The following is a 23393-nucleotide window of genomic DNA, read 5'->3' on the forward strand; positions in this document are numbered from 1 at the left end:
GGCCTCTGGTTCAATTTTAATGTATGTGTTTATAGATGCTTTTGTGTACAGTTTGACTATGCAAAAGATTCCTATTATTTTTGAAAAAGCACATTTCATGTGTCAAAAATAAAACCAGTTATGCTAAATGATTGTACAAATATTTATTGAGCACCTGCCATGTACCATGTTCTATCCAAACTGGTGAAAATGAACAGCATACAGTTCTGGCCTCAGGTTCCTTCATGTTAGTAGGGAGACAGGCAAAAAAGGTAAGCAAAAAAGATGCTACTTGCTATACTAATGAAGGGTTTGGATGTCCTCTTCCTGCTGATCAGCTTAGGAGGGATGAAGTCCTGTGTTCAGGAATAAAAATTATACTCAAAATATCAAATGGTCAGGAATGGATATTTCTTTATTTTTCTAACAGAATTTAATTTTCTTTCTGAATCATCCTCCTCTCCAAAAAATATTTTCAGAAATTTAGTTAAATTTGAACTTAGGGCTTCTCTTTTTACCACAAAGGTATAAGCTGAAACAATGTATCAATATAATTCAATTTCCATACCAGGACTATTTCACCCCACTCTGTTCTCTGCTTGCCTTCTGTCCTGCAGTGGCATCTTGGAGGCATCGGCAGTGGGGAGGGGAGGAGGGGAGCAAGCATGGCATCTTAGGGTTAGGGAGTGAGGAATATCAAAACTCGAGGCTGGAATCCAGAACTTAATTGATCTTTTTGACCCAGATTCTGGGCACCCTCCACTGCTTTCAGCTGAATGTGATTCCCTGCCGGGGCCCAGCCCCAGTGGATCCAGGGAATTCGAAGGGTGGACGGCGTTGGCGTGGAAAGACTTGTTTATTGATTGATATAAGATTAGATTAAGAAACTATAGTGTAGTAGGAAGATTAAGTGGAGGAAGAGGGCTGAATAGCTTGGTTTACACGGAGGACCAATAAAATCCCAGACAAGGAATTTGCACCATCTACGTTGGGCCACCAGCGCTCGCTTGAATATCTAAGGGTGCCTCACCTTAGGCTCCCTTTCGCTCGGGTCTTAACAGCCAGGGCAAGTAAGTAGACTTGGCGGGCCTCCGCACCCCAGGTGGAGATTCAGCCTGAAATTAAAGTAAAGAGCATTGGGAGGGAAAGAGAGAGAAGAGAGAGAGACACGGGGGGAGCCAGATTCCCAACAAACCAGGCTGAGAGACTAGTCCGAGAAACTAGTCCAATCCTTTATTGTTCAGAAGGCCTTTTATACTTTTGATAAAACACAGAGATCAATGGGTAACACAAAATTATGTTTAACACTTTTTGGCTCTCTTCCTTAATGAATGTTAATTTTGTTTCCCCTGAAGTGTTTTTCTTTAATCTACATCTCCTTAAAGCGCTAAAGTTACATCTCTATAGAACAAAGGCGCAGTGGGTTATAACAAAGAAGGTACTTAACTCAAAGATCTAATGTTGCTAATACCAGGTCTACTACTTGTTTTTCTATATACCAACTATATCTAAAAATAAAGGATATGAAAATTTGGCAGCAAGCATTGACTCAACAAATGAAATGTTTAATCAGTCCTGTTCTAAGATTTTGACTCCTCGGAAGCTCCTACATTCCTAGGATGTTTTAAGCTTCCTGTGCCTCCTGCAGTTAGGAGGCCTCAAACAATCACATGCGCAGCTGTACAAGTCCTGCGGGCAGACTAGAAAGCCATCAGAGGGGTTTTTGGATTGAAACACTCTTTCAAATGCAGAAGACTAAAGCCCTGAATTGACTTTTTCCAGAGAATGTCAGAAGAGTGGAAAAGCAGAGCACAAAAACCGGCAGATTTTTGTTGGGGTACATGCTTAGGAATTTCCAGAGGGGCCCCTGAAGTCTGAGCACGCCTTGCGTATGTCAGCTTCCTTCCTCATGACCTTGTCACGGGCGGGATTCCTCACACTGGCTCCCGGCAATTCCCCAAACTGGATTTGAGGGCAGGGCACTGGCATCCACTATAGATGTCCATTGACTACGGATCTCATCATGAGATAAGATCTAGGACATTCTCAGCCAGATCCCTGCCACCTAGGACCTCTTTGCTAAGCATGAAGAGTCCCTGACTGGCTTGCAGAGAGAGTTATAACTGACATCCTGGCAAGTGAGTCATGAGAGTTACCAGGGGTGAGGGATTTCAAATAAACTGTTCAACCACAGTCCTTCTGGTCTGTCAAAGCTCTCAGCTCTTCAACACTTCTCTCTGGGGCCCCAGGAAACACTCACCAAGTTGAAATGATCAGGGTTCCTCCCACATCCACCCCACTCAACTAGGCATCTACATTACTCTTCTGCCACATGGATAGAAGTGCTGTGTGTCTTCCCAAATATGAAGATTATATCCTTCCCATGCCACTTCCTGGCATCTACTTCCTGTTTCAGGGTATCCCCCAAATCTTCTGGGGCATTTCCATATGCCTCCCACCCCCAATACAGGTTTTAATGTACCATTCATCCTCATCCTGGTATGGCAGGAGTTGCTCTTATTTCTCATCTTCATCCTTCTAACTCATAGTTGACATAAAATCTATGTGGTGATTTTCCTGGTTTAGCTCTTTACATGTAAAACCCAGACTTAAGAAATTTTTCCCTCTCATAAGGAAATCAACAGTTTTTTCCTTTTTGCACATCAACAGTTTCCTATCATATTTTGTATTATTTAATCATAGGCTATAAAAACTCTAGAAACTAGTAGGGGTAGCTTGAAATAAAAAACAACTGGCTTAGTATGTTTCAAACTATTTTTCCCACAACATTCAAAATTATCAAAGTAGTCTATGTCAGAGATCTGAGACATTCAAACCATCTTCCAGATCTTCTATATTTGAAAAATTAAGGGAAAATGCAGAGTTAAGCAAATTAATATTTGTTGAATGTCAACAATATTAGGCACTGTGATAGGTGTTTTATGTCCTTTACTTTCTTCATAATATGCCTTCAATGCAGGAATCATTCCCAGTTTACAGAAGAAGAAAAGTCTCAGAAGAGAGTATGTAACTTTTCCAAGTGATCTGGCTAGAAGTTAATAAAGGCAAAATTCATACTCGATACACCTAGTCCCAAAATTCATTTGCTTTCTGCCTTTCTACAGTAAGAAAAATATTGTCAGCCTGATGACATAGGTAAAATTTCATGTCTAGCATGTATTATTTATAGCAAAAGATGCCCCAGGTAATAATCAATAGACACAATGTATTTATGACTTCTTTCCTAGATCTGAAAGGAAGCATAACATTCTAGTGGTGGTGAATAGTTGTATCTTTGCTTTTTAGAACTACTGTTTGTCCTTCTCTTGACTGGTTTGATGCAGAAACCTTGTTTAGCAACAAAGAATCAGTGATAACATTATTGGGACAATTAAACCTGCTGTTTCGCAATCTTCTTTTCAACACAGTTTCTAGGAGGGCATCATAGTGAAGAGACGGCACTGTCTGTACACATAAACATGGATTCCCCGAGTGGCCCCAACTCAGAGGAGAGGCTGCAAACGCTACTGAGAGCTGCCTCGTTGCTGAGCATGAAGAGCCCGTGGCTGGCGTGCAGAGAGTCTTAACTGACATCCTGGCAATTGAGTCATAAGAGTTACCAAGGGTGAGGGATGTCAAGTAAATAAAACATTCTCACCACGAAAATCCTCTCCAGCTCTGCAGGGAAGCCTGTGACACAGACATCCCCAACAACAGTAACGGCATCAGTGAAGTATTTCCTAAAGGCTCAGGAGCTGAGAATCCCCAGGCCACAGATAAAATAAACACTCCATAGTCTGGGTGACTTATGACAATATAGATAAAGGGCTAGGATTGGGACTTCCCTGGCAGTCTAGTGGTTAAGACTCCGTGCTTCCACTGCATGGGGCATGGGTTCAATCCCTGGTTGGGGAACAAAGATCTCATATGTCACACAGTGTAGCTAAAAAATAATAAAAATTATTTTAAGAAAGAGCTGGGATTATATACAATGTTTTCTTCATGTATGGGTGCAATCCAAAATTTAAATTCACTCACATTTCATAAATTGTACTTTTTAATAATATAAATTATACATTATATATGTGTATATAGAGACATAGATATAGATTCATATTTGCGTGTGTGTGTGTGCGTGTGTGTGTGAGTGTTTTATGGGAGTTAGTATAGTCTAGAGAAGAACACTAACTAGAAATGAAATATAAATTATTATCCTAGCTTTTCTAACACCACATTGCAAATTGCTAAACTTCTGGGCCTAAATTTTTCAGCTTTAAAGCAAAAATGTTAGACTTCTTTTAGTATCAGCTGGTACATCTTAAGCATAAGCTATGATACATGCTCGCATGGCAAAGCTACTTCATTCAGTTCCCCCCGAAAACTAGGTGAGGTTGCCCTTGTTTAGGCTTCCTAGGTGGCTCAGTGGTAAAGAATCTGCCTGCCAATGCAGGAGACATGGGTTCGATCCCTGGGTTGCAAAGATCCCCTGGGGAAGGAAACGGTAATCCACTTCAGTGTTCTTGCCTGGGAAATCCCATGGACAGAGAAGCCTGGTGGCTACAGTCCATAGGGCTGCAAAGAGTAAGACATGATTGAGAACAGTCTTTCATATGTTCCCAGTACACTTTCCTTCATAACACTTGTTGCAGGTGAAATAAAACAATGCTTTCCATAATTTTGTTGGTTAATATTTGTTTCTTTGGATGCAATTTAAGCTCCAAGAGGAGAGAGACCATGTCCTCTTGTTTCTCACTGTACCCCTGTACCGGTGCAGTATTGGATTAGGTTTTGGGCAATGAATTAACAGATAATAAAAGACAATAACCTGTGAGGAAGATATTGGCTCTGAGATTCAGAAAAATGACACTTTAACACATTAAAGTGTTAAAGTTAACACATTAAAGGCCCTTACCATTCTTGTAAGTCATCTATGACCTCAACTGTCTAATCCAAAATGTTTCCCAATTCAAATGGCCCCTTCCGCAGTTTCCACCACCAACCATTCCCCTCCTGGCCTCAGTGATAAAGCTCCGTCAGTTTCCCCCTGTGTCCCCAACGACTCCTCTGTTTCCTTCCTCAACTTCTTTCAGGCTTGCCTTCATTATGGTATTTCCTAAGACTCGCTATCTCATCTTTTTGCCCTTCATCACATCTTTTTGCCCTTCTCAACCTAGGCATCTCAGGATGTGAGTATATTGTTATACATACACGCACACATGTGCACACACACACACACACACACACACACACACACAACTTATCCCAGTATTTACAAGATATACACCAAAGAGGAGTTCAAATCTTTAGGGAGTAAATATTTTTTGAATGACAAATTACCTTGACTTTAAACGCCATCCCCAGTGTTACCATACAGTGCCAGCTCTTTGTTTTTGTTTAGTTGCTAAGTCGTGTCCGACTCATTTGCCACCCCATGGATTATAGCCCTCCAAGCTCCTCTGTCCGTGGGATTTCCCAGGCAGGAATACTGGAGTGGGTTGTCATTTCTTTTGCCAAGGGATCTTCCCAACCCAGGGATTGAGCCCACATCTCCCGCATTGGCAGGCAGATTCTTTACCACTTAAGTCACTAGAGAATCCCAGCTCTATACTCTAAATAAGAGTTTACTCATTTTCTTGGGCTGCCATAACAAGTTACTACAAACTGGGTGGCTTAAAGTAACATAACTTTATTCTTTCATAGTTCAGGAGGGCAGAAGTCAAAAATATCAAGGTGCTAGCAGGGTTGGCTTCTCCTGGGGTCTAAGGGCAGTGTTCCACACTTCTTTCCTAGCTCCTGGCGATTGTCAGCAACCTTTGGTGTCCCATGACTTACAGATGCAACATGCCAAGCTCTGCCTCCATTTTCACATCACTTTCTTCTCTGTGTCTCCTGTTCTATCTCTTTTAAGGAAACTCTCATTGGATTGGGGGCTTTCTTTAATCCAGTATGATGTCATTTCAACCTTCACCTTAATTACATCTGAAAAGACCCTTATTCCAAATAAAGTCATATTCTGAGGTTCCAGGTGGACATGAATCTGGGAGAGACACTATTCAACCCACCATAATCTACCTTCTGGCTCCTCAAAATTCATGTCCATCACATGTGCAAGATACATTCACACTACGTCAACATCTTCTAAAGTCTCAATCCATTCCATCAACTCAACATCTCAAATCTCATCCAAATACTATCAACTCAAAAAGCTCTAAATCTCATGACCTAAATGATTTAAATCAACCATGACTGAGACTCTGGGTTACATCCATCCAGGGACAAAATTTCTGTCTATCTGTAGTCTTATGCAACTAGATCTGCTCCCAAAATGCAGGGATGAGTTTAGGATGGACATTCCCATTCCCATAGTGGGAAATGGGAGAAATAAAATGGTCTCTGGTTCCCAACACATCTGAAATCCAAGATGCAAATTCCCCTGGGTTTCAAGATCTATAAAAAGTCCTTTGTGGCTTGATATTTGAACAATTTGAATACATAAAAGTTAAAAACGTCTAGACAGCAAAATAAACTATGAACAAAATTAAAAGACAAATGACACATTGGGAAAATGCAATTCATATGATTAATCACGTTTCCCTAACATATATATGATAAATGATAAAGAACAACACTCCTTATAAAAGGGAAAGAATAGGTGAAATATTCAAAGAAAGGGAAATTCAAATGGCTCTTGAGTATGTGAAAAGATGGTCCACATTACCCACAGTGAAAGTGAAAGTGTTAGTTGTTCCATCATGCCTGACTCTTTGTGACCCTGTAAACTGCAGCCTGCCAGGCTCTTCTGTCCATGAAATGCTCTGGGCAAGAATACTGGAGTGGGTAGCCATTCCCTTCTCCACGGAATCTTCCCGACCCAGGGACTGAACTGGGATCTCCTGCATTGCTGGCAGATTCTTTATGGTCTGAGCCACCACTTTGCCAAGATGAACAGCATAAGTTGGACAATTTATTTGGAGGGATATTTAGCAGATTCTAACAAAGTGACAAATGGGTTTATTTTGACCCAGCAACTGCATTTCTGGGAATTTATCCTATAAATCAAATAACATACTTACAAAATGACCAAAAAAACAAGGTAAATTACTGCAGCATTGGTCATGAGGGCAAAATATTAGAAAATATATGAGTGAACATTAACAGGGGAACTACTTAAATAAATCATGGTATATTATGTAGCCACTAAAAAATGAAAAAGCTCTTTTTATAACAATTAAAAATATTCTCCAAGACATATTGCTAAGTGAAGGTAACAAAGCAGTGTGCAGAATTCTGGGTACAGAGGGATTAAATAAACATTACCATATGTGTATATTTGCACAATACATGCGTAATGTATCTCTGAAGGCTGTCCAAGAAACCATTGATATTAGTTGCAGAGAAATGGTTGGCCAGAGGCAATGGTTAAAAGAATGCTTTCACTCTAAAATTTTTTTATACCTTTTGAATTTTGAGCACTGAGACTAGTTTATCTATCATAATTAACTAACTTATCAGTTAAGTGAATTCTTTGAAAAGTTATTAGAGACTACTAGTTAAGCATGCTGCTGCTGCTGCTGCTGCTAAGTTAAGCATGGCAGGTTGTAAATACCATTTATCTCTATTTCCTCCTGACATCTACTACAGAGATAAAACAAGACATTTTTTTTAAAGTAGTAAGTCAACAAAGAAAGTCAAAAAGAAGAGACAAGAAGACAGTCTCCAACATAAAATGCCAACAAAATCTTCAAAGGAGAGGGCAGTGGTAAAACCAACCACCCAGGAATTAGGGTCCCAGGATTTCTGAGAGTGAGAATAGGATGGAACCAACACACATTTTGTTATTGTTGTTTAATCTCTAAGTCGTGTTCAACTCTTTTTCGACCCCATGGACTGCATGGGGTCCTGGCAGGCTATAGTCCATGGAGTCACAAAGAATTGGACACGACTCAGCAATTGAGTGTACACACGCACACACACAAAACACATGTAGATTACTTGAAAAAACTAATTGCACCATAACTAGGTTATTCAGAAATATTGAGAAAGACAATAGAGGTTACAGTTAAAAGGCTTGAAAGTGGTTGCTGTTAATAAGATACAAATATGTGGGGCAGAGGATTTTTTCTCATTAAAAACTAATAGCTTGAATTTTTAAAATATATACATGCATTACTACTACTATCTCCTTACTTCTTAAGGAAAAAGTGGCTTAAGAAGTTAGTATTTTTCAGTGTCATGCTAATATATTTGAATTTTGAATTGTCAGTGACACATTTGAGCCTTTACAAAACTAAAAATGACAGAAAATGATCAAAAAGAAATAATGAGGTGTAAATTTACTAAAGAACCAAGAGAAAATTGGGGAAAAAATGGAATGAACTATTAGTAATATTACAAAAAGACAGTTGGTATTACAGGAAATTTTTCTTTCAAATTTTCATTTAAAAAATTCTCTGTAACAGAAAACTTTTATAAACATTTTGTTTTATTATGAGACTATTTTAAATTGAATCTATGCAAGTAAAATTCATCCATATAGTAAAAAACATTATTCTCTGTGGTTAAATACAATTTATCCTATCAAAACAAATCTGGAAAATTTCAAAGAAAACTACTAGCATAGTAAAGAAGAACAGAAGCCATCAAAAATACTTTTGATAAAATTCTCTATCAAATTTTGACAGAAAGCAGCCTGGTATTGGGAATAAAAAGAAAAATAAGATGTGCTTTCTGTCCTCCAGGAATTCAATGTGATATTTTTAAATTAAAAAAAGGTAAAAAGTAAAATGAATTGTTATTTAACATGTGGAAGAACATTTGATAAAAAATAATATTAAAATCATTCATTCATTGAGCAAATAACTTTGGGATGATGGAATGAGTCAGATAATTTTAGGTAGTGAATTGGATAATGATGAATAAGACACTGACCCTGAATTCAATAATCATGATTATCATCATAGTCATTACCATAATAGCTGTAATTTCTTGAGCAATCCTTACATGCTAAAGCTAAAAACCTTAAATAGCAATAGAGAACAGAGAGAATTTGTAGTCAGGGAAAGGAGTTTCAGAGCTAGGAATTCTCGAGGTGGGGCACTTACAGGTAGGATAAATACAAGATGGTACATGGCAACACAAAGCACTGTAACAAAATGGAAGCCACTCAAATGCATGATGACAAATCAGAGTCAGATAAAGTCTACCATGGCACGTTAAAACAAGGAAGGACCTCACAGCCATAAAAGAAAGAACTACACGGCCATAACGATGCATAGGTAAAATAATGCCAAGCGGAAAAAAATAAACAATAGATTGCATAAACCCATGTGGAGCCAAATAAAATCTCCATTTGCACCTTGATAATGACACGAAGAAAACAGAGATAAGAAAGACAAGGAGTCAATAGCTTAATAGAGTTTAAAAAGAGGTTTTTTTGTTTTTAATTTCCTTGTATTACATAAGCATAAACTTTTTTTAGAGAAGGAAAATTATCTTTGGCCATTTCCAAGTTATCCCCTCTGCTAAATCAGAAGATTTAGCATAACTCTACAGCTTCCAAAAGTAACTCATTTTTTTTTACTCTTGTGCCTACATTAGCTGTGCTGTATGCAAGGCTAAGGAAACATTTATAAACAACACAGATCTAACAAACTTCTTTTAACCAAATAAACCTCAGTTCAGAAATGCCTGATAATATCTGAAACAGTAAAGAACAAAAGCAAAGGTATTGCTTTATTTTACCTCGAATATCCAAGGGCTCAATGAGTTTTTAGAGCTGGAAGAGAGTTTACAATTTTAGACTCAGTTGTGTCCAACTCTTTGTGACCCCATGGACAGCAGCACGCCAGGCTTCCTTGTTCATCACCAACTCCCGGGGCTTGCTCAAACACATGTTCATTGAGTCGGTGATGCCATCCAACCATCTCATCCTCTGTCATCCCCTTCTTCTTCTGCCTTCAATGTTTCCCAGCATCAGGGTCTTTTCACGTGAGTCAGTTCTTCGTATCAGGTGGCCCAAGTATTGGAGTTTCAGCTTCAGCAACAGTCCTCCCAATGAATATTCAGGACTGATTTCCTTTAGGATGGACTGGTTGGATCTCCTTGCAGTCCAAGGGATTCTCAAGAGTCTTCTCTACCACCACAGTTCAAAAGCATCAAGTCTTTGGCACTCAGCTTTCTTTACAGTCCAGCTCTCACATCCATACATGACTACTGGAAAATTCATAGCTTTGACTAGACAGAACTTTGTCAACTAAGTAATGTCTCTGCTTTTTAATATGCTGTCTAGGCTTCCCTGGTGGCTCAGAGGGTAAAGCATCTGCCTACAATGTGGAAGACCCGGGTTCGACCTCTGGGTCAGGAAGATGCCCTGGAGAAGAAAATGGAACCCACTCCAGTACTCTTGCCTGGAAAATCCCATGGATGGAGGAGCCTGCTAGACTACAGTCCATGGGGTCACAAAGAGTCCGACACGACTGAGCGACTTCACTTTCACTAGGTTTGTCACAGCTTTTCTTCCAAGGAGCAAGTGTCTTTTAATTTCACGGCTGCAATCACCATCTGCAGTGATTTTGGAGCTCGAAAAAATAAACTCTGTCACTGTTTCCATTGTTTCCCCATCTATTTGCCATGAAGTGATGGGACCGGATGCCATGATTTTTGTTTTCTGAATATTGAGCTTTAAGCCAACTTTTTCACTCTCCTCTTTCACTTTCACAATGAGGCTCTTCAGTTCCTCTTCTCTTTCTGCCATAAGGGTGGTGTCAACTGCATACCTGAGGTTATTGATATTTCTCCTAGCAATCTTGATTCCAGCTTATGCTTCATCCAGCCTGGCATTTAACATGATGTGCTCTGCATATAAGTTAAATAAGCAGGGTGACAATATACAGGCTTAATGTACCCCTTTTGCTATTTGAAAGCAGTCCATTGTTCCATGTCTGGTTTTAACTGTTGCTTATTGACCATACAGATTTCTCAGTAGGTGGGTAAGGTGGTCTGGTATTTCCATCTCTTTAAGAATTTTCCACTGTCTGTTGTGATCCACACAGTCAGAGGTTTTGTTGTAGTCAATAAAGCAGAAGTAGATGTTTTTCTGGAACTCTCTTGGTTTTTCTATGATCCAACGGATGTTGGCAATTTGATTTCTGATTCCTCTGCCTTTCCTAAAACCAGCTTGAACATCTGGAATTTCTCAGTTCACATACTATTGAAGCCTGGCTTGGATAATTTTGAGCATTACTTTACTAGCGTGTGAGATGAGTGCAATTGCGTGGTAGTTTGAACATTCATTGGCATTTCCTTTTTTGGGGTTGGAATGAAAAATGACCTTTTCAGTCTTGTGGCCACTGCTGAGTTTTCAAAATTTGCTGTCATATTGAGTGTGGCACTTTCATAGCATCATCTTTTAGGCTTTGAAATAGCTCAGCTGGAATTCCATCACCTCCACTAGCTTTGTTAGTAGTGATGCTTTCTAAGGCCCACTTGACTTTGCAATCCAGGATGTCTGACTCTAGGTGAGTGTTCACACCATCATGGTTATCTGGGTCATTCTTTTTTTTTTTCTCCCTTCTTTCATTTTTAAAAAATATAAATTTATTTATTTTAATTGGAGGCTAACTACTTTACAATATTGTATTGGTTTTGCCATATATCAACATGAATCTGTCACAGGTATACACATGTTCCCCATCCTAAACCCCCCTCCCACCTCCCTCCCCTTACCATACTCAGCCATTAAAAAGAATACATCTGAATCAGTTCTAATGAGGTGGATGAAACTGAAGCCTATTATACAGAGTGAAATAAGCCAGAAAGAAAAACACCAATACAGTATACTAATGCATATAAGATCTTTTTTGACTAGTGGATTTTAAATTGTGTCCCACATAGCTGACTTAGCTACCACCTTTATGACAATATGGTTAACAGGGTGAACAAGTAAACTCAGTTCATTTGTCTCTACCTGCCTCCCACATCTTCCTCTGGTGCTTCAAATACATAAACAATTCAACCAGAGCAGGTTTGTTAATGTCTGCTTCATATCTCGGATTTCCAAACCTGGCAGCATATGAGAATCAAATAGGCAGATTTTAAAACGTTAAGAGTCCTGGAATGGACCTTCACCCCAGACATACTGAATCAGAACTTCTAATAACAGAGTCCAACAATTAGTATCATTTTAAGGGTCTTCATTTAATTCTGATGTGATCCAAATACAAAAAAATAAAAATTCTACAGAATACTAGAAAGACACATAAAGCTTTGCTGGAATGTTTCTAGTTATGGGAGCTTTTTCCTCCATAGAAAAAACTCAGTTCCCTTGACCAGGGATTGAACCCAGGCCCTCAGCAGTGAAAGCATGAAGTCCTAACCACTGGACAGCTGGGAAATTCCCCAGAGAACATGTTTAGTTATTAACAGAGAACTGGGGATGTCCCTGTAGCTCAGATGGTAAAGAATCTGCCTGCAATGCAGGAGACCTGGGTTTGAACCCTGGGTCAGGAAGATCCCCTGGAGAAGGAAATGGCAACCCACTCCAGTATTTTTGCCTGGAGAATTCCATGCATAGAGGAGCCTGGTGGACTACAGTCCTTTGGGTTGCAGAGTCTGACATGACTGGGCGACTCATATGCACACACAATAGAGAATTAACTTTCCATCTAATCCTATGCAGAACCAATGAGCTCCCTCATTCCGGACAAGCAACGTGACAAAGCTGGCTGCTCCCACAGTGTGCTGTTACTCTTCCTCTTGCTAACCAGTTTCATCCACTTTGCCACAATGGTCAACCACGTTCAAAAACCAGTCAGTCATAATTCCTCAACTACTGGCCAGAGCTGGTGACGCAAGCCAATCCACTCAGGGTACTTCTCCAAGACTTTTGAAAGCTAAAGCCAGAATTGAGACTACTTTCTCTGGAGTCACAGGGCTTATGTTGTTCAGTCACTAAGACATGTCCAACTCTGCAACTCCATGGACTGTAGCATACCAGGCTCCTCTGTCCCCCACTATATCCAAGAGTTTACTCAAATTCAGGCCCATTGAGTCAGTGATGCTATCTAATCGTCTCTTCTTCTGCTCCCTTCTGCCCCCTTTTCCTTTTGCCTTCAATCTTTCCCAGCATCAGGGTCTTTTCCAGTGAGTCAGCTCTTCACATCAAGTGGCCAATATATCAGCATCAGTTCTTCCAATGAATATTCAGGATTCATTTCCTTTAGTATTGACTGATTTTATCTCCTTGGAGTCCAAGGGACTCTCAAGAGTCTTCTCCAGCATCACAATTTGAAAGCATCCATTCTTTGGCAATCAGTCTTTTTTGGGTCCAACTCTCACATCTGTACATGACAACTGGAAAAATCATAGCTTCGACTATATAGACCTTTGTTGGCAAAGTGATGTTTCTGTTTTTAAATATGCTGTCTAGGTCTGTCATAGCTTCGTGAAAATATAAATCTAGGGCTACTGGTGGCCACGTGTTTGGCCTCATTGTAGTGGATGTTGTGATGGGCCAGCAGACATGCTACCAGATTTAGGACTGACACGTTGCATTTACTTCCCCTAATGCTGTGAGTGTTGCCTGCTGGAGGCTTACAGCTGAGCCTTTCCTCTGAGCTAAGGGAACTCATGATATGCCCTCTTAAGCATGATACATCCTCTCCAGGTGCAACCGGCCTATATCCAGTGACTGGCTAATACAGAGAATAAAGACTTGGCTCCTGTGCCTCAATCCTGACAACCCTGAAGAACTTCCCCGGCTTTAGGAGCCCCTAGGTGGTAAGCGGGCTAAGGCCTTTGCTGTGAAAGCACTGCAGCCCAACTTTTCCCTTAACCCAACCCCACTTCCTTCATTTTTCCAGAGCTGTTGTTCTGAAAAACACTACAAACAAATCTCCATCTTAGAGTCTGTTTTCCCAGAAAACCCGGCCTATGTCACTATGGAGGAACCCTAACTGTAGAAGGAGAAAATGAGGCTGAGCAGTGACAGCTGAGATGGGAGACACCCAGAGGGAACCCAAATAAAACTCTGGTTCCCAGTTCTCTGTGACTTTCTAATTGTGTGTAATCACAGCTGGTATCTTGCCATCCTGATCATGGGATGCTCAGGTGTGAATGTAATTGTCCATATGTAGACCTATTAGGCTAGAGTATGAGAAATTTTACACTGATTGTACTTCTATTAATTTAGCTTAAGATTAGCTCAGCTTTTTAGCAGCCCAAAAATCTAGTTGGTTTATTAGAGCTTGTGTTTACCAAAGACTCCTACATCACTTTCTGTCAAGCCAGCAACTGCACTCTGCATCCAAACATCATTTACTCTTCTCAAAAAGCTGCCTCAGCTTTATGATAGGCAATATTTCTTACCCCTTCTAAACACATGCCCCAAATATGAGTCAAGATGTGAAAGGGGAGAGGAGGTGGTAAGGTTGCTTTTTTGAGGTTTATAATATTGAAACAGTAAATATTGAGAACACACTTCTGAATTTCTGAAACTGCACACACTGTTCACCCATTCTAGGCTCAGTCACCTTGAGAATTATAGAGCACTTTTTATAATGACTTGAAATTCTTATAGTTTTTATTTAGAACTTTTAATCAAATCTAACATGTGTTGTGTATTTAACAAAAATCCCAGAACATTGACTTTTCCCATAATGTAGCTATATTTGACAATTAGATGTGCTGGTGATCAAGTCCCACTGAGAAAATTGAAGTGGTGACAGATTTGGGACAAGTTTATTTTCTTTAATTTCTAATTATTAAATGTTTGGAGCTAAAGGGGACTTTAGAGACCATCTAGTACCTGAATGACAGACACCTGCCTTCCCTGACACTGTTGTTCCTAGAACCAGAGGTGAACACTGTTAACTGAATTCATCTAGCTGCGCACAGATCCTGAGTGCTTGGTCCTCTTCCCTGGAACCCAATCATGCCCCATAGTTTTCAGCATGCCACATCAGACAGCAACAACGAATTAACTGTTTCTGGCACACTTGATGAACTTTATTTTCTCAGTCTGTCCCAATCACTCTGCTCTCTTAAAGCCATGGAATCATTGACCATAATTTATATAAAGGTTAATAATTGAGCTTGAACTCCTGGTTCCCTATTCAATGTTCTCTCCATTTTCCCCCTTCTGAAAATTCTCCAATCTTTTCAATTATTATAACCCTGCAAACTGGCCAGGTATGCAGAATTCTGGCCTAACTTCAACAGGCGTGTCTTCCGGTACTGAATGTCTACATAGCTATTCCTCATCACACTCGTGATGCATATGGGAACATGGAGACCATCTGGAGGAGAAGTGGTGGAGCTAGGGCCTCACGGGGCCTCACACAATTCAATAATAATAATAAAACACTAAGGCAAATAAGAACATGCCCTGTACCCAGTGACTCACAGCTCTAGGCTAATCCCACAATAGCCCCACCTCACTATTAAAAACTTGAGAGAGAGAGGGGAAAATACAATTCCATGTATGTCCATCTGTTTGGTAACTACAACAACCAGCCATAAATGGAAAGTGGCTCCTTGATGTACGGTTTTGTTTGCTGTTGAAGCCATCCCTGTGTTTCCTGAGCAATTACCTGGGGTCTTAAAGAAGCAAGTGGCCCTTGAGGTATTGGTCTCTAGCACCAGCACCACTTTCCTCATGTCAGAGAATGGCAAAGTTGTAGGGAGGATGGAAAATAACTGTCTGGCATGAGGTACCCTGGGAGCCAGTCAGAAATTACAGGATGATGTGTCAGGGTCCAGGAAAATATGGGTGTGCTGATCATGTCATGCTTTCTTCTTGGCACAGGAAGAACACACCTGAGTCTCCACCCCCCCTACCCCAGAGGGTCTGAAGGCTACAGAGGAATGAATCTTAGGGGTATCAAACACAATCCCATCACTTACCAGATGAGAGTGAGGCACAGAGAGAAGAGACTGGCCAAGGGGCACATAGCAAGTACAACCGAGGTTTTTCCAAGGGCAAGCTTTTGAGAAGTAACAAGAAAGGAGCTAGGAACATGTAAACAATGGAAGCAACGATAAACTGAAATAATTTGTCCAGTGAAACACCACTTGGTCTTTACAGAGCTGCTCTCTATGGAAAGCAGAAGTCCCATCCCTAACCCCTACTCCACTGATGGGTCTCCTTTCTTTCCCAGCTGACTCTTACTGAGGCAAAACGCTAGCTACATAGTGACTCACTTTGGAAATGGACTTTGTGACTCAGACTCTGCTTTCTAAACACTAGACCCAGCTCCTAAAGACTTTAGGGATTTTACTAGATCTACAACAAGCTGGCAAGAGGTTGTCCTTGCATTAAAGATAAACAGGTGGTTTGTGAACCAGAAAGACTATATGATACAAAAGAAGGAATTCATAATTAATCCACTGATCTTAAGCTAGGATCAACCTAAATCAAATTCCTTATGATGATACAGTGGAAGAGAGAAATAGACTTAAGGGACTAGATCTGATAGATTGAGTGCCTGATGAACTATGAACAGAGGTTCGTGACATTGTATAGGAGACGGGGATCAAGACCATCCCCATGGAAAAGAAATGCGAAAAAGCAAAATGGCTGTCTGGGGAGGCTTTACAAATAGCTGTGAAAAAAAAGAAAAGCGGAAAGCAAAGGAGAAAAGGAAAGATATAAGCCTCTGAATGCAGAGTTCCAAAGAATAGCAAGGAGAGATAAGAAAGCCTTCCTCAGCGATCAATGCAAAGAAATAGAGGAAAACAACAGAATGGGAAAGACTAGAGATCTCTTCAAGAAAATTAGAGATACCAAGGGAACATTTCATGCAAAGATGGGCTCAATAAAGGACAGAAATGGTATGGACCTAACAGAAGCAGAATATATTAAGAAGAGGTGGCAAGAATACACAGAACAACTGTACAAAAAAGATCTTCATGACCTGGATAATCACGATGGTGTGATCACTCATCTAGAGTCAGACATCCTGGAATGGGAAGTCAAGTGGGCCTCAGAAAGCATCACTACGAACAAAGCTAGGGGAGGGGATGGAATTCCAGTGGAGTTATTTCAAATCCTGAAAGATGATGCTGGGAAAGTGCTGCACTCAATATGCCAGCCAATTTGGAAAACTCAGCAGTGGCCACAGGACTGAAAAAGGTCAGTTTTCATTCCAATCCCAAAGAAAGGCAATGCCAAATAATGCTCTAACAACTGCACAATTGCACTCATCTCACATGTTAGTAAAGTAATGCTAAAAATTCTCCAACACAGACTTCAGCAATACGTGAACCGTGAACTTCCAGATGTTCAAGCTGGTTTTAGAAAAGGCAGAGGAACCAGAGATCAAATTGCCAACATCCTCTGGATCATTGAAAAAGGAAGACAGTCCCAGAAAAACATCTATTTCTGCTTTATTGACTATGCCAAAGCCTTTGACTGTGTGGATCACAATAAACTGTGTAAAATTCTGAAAGAGATGGGAATACCAGACCAGCTGACCTGCCTCTTCAGAAACCTATATGCAGGTCAGGAAGCAACAGTTAGAACTGGACATGGAACAATAGACTGGTTCCAAATAGGAAAAGGAGTACGTCAAGGCTGTCTATTGTCACCCTGCTTATTTAACTTCTATGCAGAGTACATCATGAGAAACACTGGGCTGGAAGAAGCACAAGCTGGAATCAAGATTGCCAGGAGAAATATCAATAACCTCAGATATGCAGATGACACCACCCTTATGGCAGAAAGTGAAGAGGAACTAAAAAGTCTCTTGATGAGAGTGAAAGAGGAGAGTGAAAAAGTTGGCTTCAAGCTCAACATTCAGAAAACGAAGATCATGACATCCGATCCCATCACTTCATGGCAAATAGATGGGGAAACAGTGGAAACAGTGTCAGAGTTTATTTTTTTGGGCTCCAAAATCACTGCAGATGGTGATTGCAGCCATGAAATTAAAAGACGCTCACTCCTTGGAAGGAAAGTTATGGCCAACCTAGATAGCATATTCAAAAGCAGAGACATTACTTTGCCAACAAAGGTCCATCTAGTCAAGTCTATGGTTTTTCCAGTGGTCATATATGAATGTGAGAGTTGGACTGTGAAGAAAGCTGAGCGCTGAAGAATTGATGCTTTTGAACTGTGGTGTTGGAGAAGACTCTTGAGAGTCCCTTGGACTGCAAGGAGATCCAACCTGTCCATCCTAAAGGAGATCAGTCCTAGGTGTTCACTGGAAGGACTGATGCTAAAGCTGAAACTCCAATATTTTGGCCACCTAATGTGAAGAGTTGACTCATTGGAAAAGACTCTGATGCTGGGAAAGATTGAAGGCAGAAGAAGAAGGGGATGACAGAGGATGAGATGGTTGGATGGCATCACCAACTTGACGGACATGAGTTTGAGTGAACCTCGGGAGTTGGTGATGACAGGGAGGCCTGGTGTGCTGCAATTCAAGGGGTTGCAAAGAGTTGGACACAACTGAGCTACTGAACTGAACTGAAGCTAGGATCAATGCTCAGATGCACAACATCTTTTAATTCTCATAACAACTCCATGAGTTAAAATGATTCTTCTATGTTTTCCAAAGCTAAGGGGCAGAGATTGTAAGTAACTGAAAATGGAGTTTTGAAGAGGTTAGGTGAGTTGCCCAAGTGGATAGAGTCAGGATTCCAAGACAAGTCATCCTGGTTTCCTCTGTCCTCCACCCTTGCTTCCCAAACCCCACACCCTACTACAGCACTTTTCACATGATCAAGGCATAATCACCTCTCTTATTTTATCAACACAGCAGTTCTTTGATGGGTGTTAGCAGAGTATTTTTCACATAAAAAAGATTTTGGAGATAGAAAATCCATGTGGCCTTGACCAAATTACCTCTTTTATGTGGTTTAAGTTTTCCTTATCTATAATATGGGGTTAACAAACTCACCTACTTGATGGGTTTGCTTTAAAAATGAAATAATGTAAGAAAAAGCTCTTTGTGAAAATTGCTAAGTGTCATTCAGTGAAAAGTGAATAAGAGAATGACAGAGATGGGAAAAGGACAAGCCAAAAGCTAACCTAAAGAGCTGGGTCTAGTATTAAAATAAAATTTTTTGTTGGCTCATAGCAAGTAATAATACTAATAGACAATATCTACATAATGCCTAAAGTTCTATGGCTTATATCAAGTTTTTAGAACATAATTCTGTTTAAACCGATAACCAGTAGCCATGGTTTGAATTTTTTCCCTTTATTTTGTATAGCTATTTATAGTTTTCAAGATGCTAATGTATATGTTAGGGAAATTGCAGCAGCCCTACATTAGAAACTTCACTTAATTCTAACAATGCTCTTCTGAAGTGGGTGCTCGTTGTTACAGAAACTGAGGCAGGAGGATTCCTGGCCCCTGGCTCCGCAGCCAGGAAGGGGAGGAGCTGAGTTTGAACCTCTATCTGCTCTGCCTCTCAGATCCACTGAGGACCCTGCTTTCATGGAGTCACAACCTTACTGAACCCTAAGCAGATCCAGATCTCAGAGTTCCCCACTCAGGAAAGAGCAATGCTCAGTCTACAGGAGAGAGACTGAAAACTCCTTCCCCAACTCTAAAAGACTGCCCTAGAGATGAGGATAAAAGCCTTCCTGTGTGTCTCCAGGCTTCATCTCAAATGTCTTCCTCTGCTCAGTGCTGCTCTGAGGTCTCCTTTTTCTTTCTCATTTTTCTACCCCATATATTTTCCCACAGTGCTTTTTCTGGACCTCTCTCCTTCAACCCTCAACTCACCCTGCAGTACTCTGCTCTCTCCTTTACCCCCAACCCCACTTTCCAGTTCTTCTCTCAGCCTATGACTTATTCCTCAGTTAACTCCAGCCTCACCCTCTGCATGCATCACAGCCCTCCCTGTCCTTGGACAGCCTGCAGCAAAAGGTTTGGGGAGTGGGTTCTGGAGTCTGATCCTGAACCAAAATCTAGACTCTGTTCTTAGGTGTTGTGTGACCCTGGACAAGCAAACGTTATTACTTGGTTTTTATGTAAACCTCAAAGAATCTGTCTTACAGAACCATTATGAACATTAAAGGAGATAATACTTGACAAGGGCACATAATCTGACAACTAGTATCAATGTACTTTTATGCATATCTGACTCAATCATTGGTATTACTCTTCCCCCATCTTTCTTTCAGTCTCTGGGGAAGCATTCTCTCTTTTTTTCTTTTCTCAAGCCAAACCATCCATTTCTTCAATCCTTTCCACCTTCCTGCAGGAACCTAGTCTCAGATCTACTTTCCATCTCAGCACCATTTACTTCCTCTCCTACTCACACTCACTCCTCCTTTTGGACCCATCTCTGTTACAGACACCACGATCCCCTTCTGGTAGCCCAGGCTGAACACCTGACAATTCATTTTTGTCCTTTGCCTCTACCTTACTCATTCATGGTCACCAAGTCCCCATGATTCTTCCCATGTTGCCTCCCTGGCTTTTCTCTCCTTACACATCTCACAATCCTCCTGGCTATCAATCTCCCTTCTTTCATCACCACATTGCTCCCTTTTTGATCTTGCCCCTTTTCTCTCCATATTCTCCATCCTCGGAGAGCCCTCTCCTCTCCCTGTATGTCAGGTAGTATTTATCCTTCAGAGAAAGACTTGTCCAGGTGTCTCATCATTTAGAGTCCATGTTCAAGTCTTCCAAGTTTTCAAATGATATGATTATATATTTATGTTTTTTTCACTGACTTAAAATCATCTCAAGTACATATCTCATATGTCTACCTACCCTCTTACAATGCCTTATAGAGTCCCAAACACAGGAAAAGTTTCTGCAAATATGCACTGATTGACTGGTAAAGGATCTATCTGCAAGCTCTAGGAAAAAGGAAGCATCTGAATAATAGCTAACATTTTCTCCATCCTTATTATGTGCTAGGCAATAGAATAAGTGCAGGAAAAAATAAAATAAAAGAATAGCATCTATGTGCCCAACATCTTATGTGCATCGTTCATTTAATCTTCATAACAGCCATATGCAGCAAGTATACACCCATTATATCCATTTTGTAAACATGGTCCACTATCACAGCAGAAATGAATATTAGGGCTGGGCACATTTTGATCTACCAATTAATTCAACTCAGTGTTTATTAAGGCCTCTCATCTCCTTTTTTCCCCCAAGACTCACTCAAGATCTACAGAATCCTAAAAATGACTGCAGATGCTTCAGGAAGTCAAGTGACTCTGTAGTCTAAGGTTTTCTAGCCTGAGTACCTTTGCCACTGCCTGCAAACCAGAAAATGCCTAAAATTCAATATAAACAACAGCAAAGAACCCCTTAAAGCTATATTTAGGAGCCAAAGAGACTATAGATTCTTCATAAGGAAAAAAGTTGGCATGCTGAAGGTTAAAATTGCATGTCACCTTTAAAAATAATAATAGTAAACATAATAAGCTTTCATTACTATCAAACTGAAATACTCTAATGAAAGTTAAGTATCTCAAAGTTTTAGTGAGTTGTGCCAATCAGAACTAGGAGGAATCAAGTTTACCTGCCTTTTATTTTTAAAGTCCTGTACTTGTGCCAGTGGGCTATGGAATGATAAATAAAATACTATTCCTTTCTTCCCAAATGTATAGTCTAGCAGTTAGGTTACTGAGCTAAGTGAAAAAATAAAAATGCTCAGGCAGCCCTATCTATTAAAACAATTAGCTGTGTGGGAGAGAAACATAAATAAGAGGACCAGTCATTTCACTAAACCATGCAAATGACCATTTGAACCTTGACTAAGTGTTTTTATTTATTCACTTATCCCATAAATATTTCTTGAATTCCTACCATGTGCCAGCCATTCTTCCAGGCTCTGGGGATAGAGTGATGAAGAAGGGAAGCAAAGTCCCTTCCATTTTGGGTCTTACATTCTTGTGAGAGAGGAAGAAAAGGAATAAATAATGATTGTATGGTACAATAGAGGTAGTGGCAAAACTATGGAGAAAAAGCAGCAGTACATGGAGCCAGGAAGGAGCCAATGGAGGGACTAGGGCTTGAGGTCCATAGGTTTTGGATGACATCACTGCAAAGATGATCTGCAAAAGAATCCTGGGCAAAGAGAGGGAGTGAGCTGTGTGGGGAATGTGAGCATCCCAGGTGGAGGGGACAGCAAGTGCAAAGACCCCCCCAAACAAGAGTAAACTGGCATCCTTGAGGGAAAGCCAGTGTGACTGGAAAGATGTAAGAAGGGGATGAAAATCAGGTTGGAGAAGCAGATAGGGCAGATCACTGGGCTCCCGAGAGGCTCTATTCTCTTCTGCATGGTTTGGAAAGCCATTGAAGGGTTCTGAGCAGAGGAAGACCATGCAATCTACACTTTTAAAAGACTACTCGGACTTTCCTGGTGATCCATCTGCCAATTCAGGGGACACGGGTTCGATCCCTGGTCCAGGAAGATATCACATGCCACGGGACAACTTGACTCATATACCACAACTACTGAGCCCATGCTTAGAGCCCACAAGCCACAGCTACTGAGCCCACTTGCCTGGGAGCCTATGCTTTTCAACTAGAGAAGCCTTGGCAATGAGAAACCCATGCAATGCAACTAGAGAGTAGCCCCTGCTCACCACAATTAGAGAAAGCCCATGTGCAATAACAAAGACCCAGTGCAGCCATAAATAAATAAATTTTTTTAAGGCTACTGTAACTGATTGTTACTGATTGTTTCATGGACAGAGCTGTCCATGAAAGACCAGGTGATTTCTAAAATAATAAAGTTTTGTTCTTGTCATGATCCATCTGAGATTATCTCAGATCATGGATCCCAGTGCAGAAAAGACACAGGAAGGAGGAAGCCATTTTTTGTGTTGGAAATACATGTAGTGATGCAGGCAGAAGCCAGTAAGCAGTGTAACTTAGTATTTCCCAAAGAATCTTATGCTAACAGTAGTTTCAAGGTGTGTGAATAAATGTTACACAGTAAATGGTAGGGTCAGCCTGAGAAATGCTCCATTTCCCTTTTCACTAGAGCTTTCTTAGAATCTTCAGGGTGCTCTTTTGCAGAAGGACTGCAATAAGACTGAAGTTGGCAGGGTTCTCCGACCTAATTCAACCGCAGAACTCTTCACGTGAAACATGCATTGGAAAACCCAAGGGTAACAACTTCAGCTTAAAACCAGCTAAGACCTATTTGAAGGGATGTAATGAGTAACAGACCTTGAATCCAGGGATTGGGCATTTTGGGTTAATATAAGGCTAATGTAAACTTACCAGAGCTCATAACAAATAAAAACATGAGAAGGTCACTTTCAGTGTCCTGTTTAGAACTATAGGTGGAGCAAGGTCTCCAAACAATCCACAGAGTTTGCAAGATGATCCACTGGAATGTGGGAAGAAAAAATATCATGTCAGTTTTATACTGCTTCAAAAACCCATAAAAGAAGTTAATATTCTAATGCTTAATACATGGGTTGAAAGTAG

The sequence above is a fragment of the Capricornis sumatraensis genome, chromosome 9 (assembly GCF_032405125.1).
Source record: "Capricornis sumatraensis isolate serow.1 chromosome 9, serow.2, whole genome shotgun sequence".
Classification (NCBI taxonomy): Eukaryota; Metazoa; Chordata; class Mammalia; order Artiodactyla; family Bovidae; genus Capricornis; species Capricornis sumatraensis.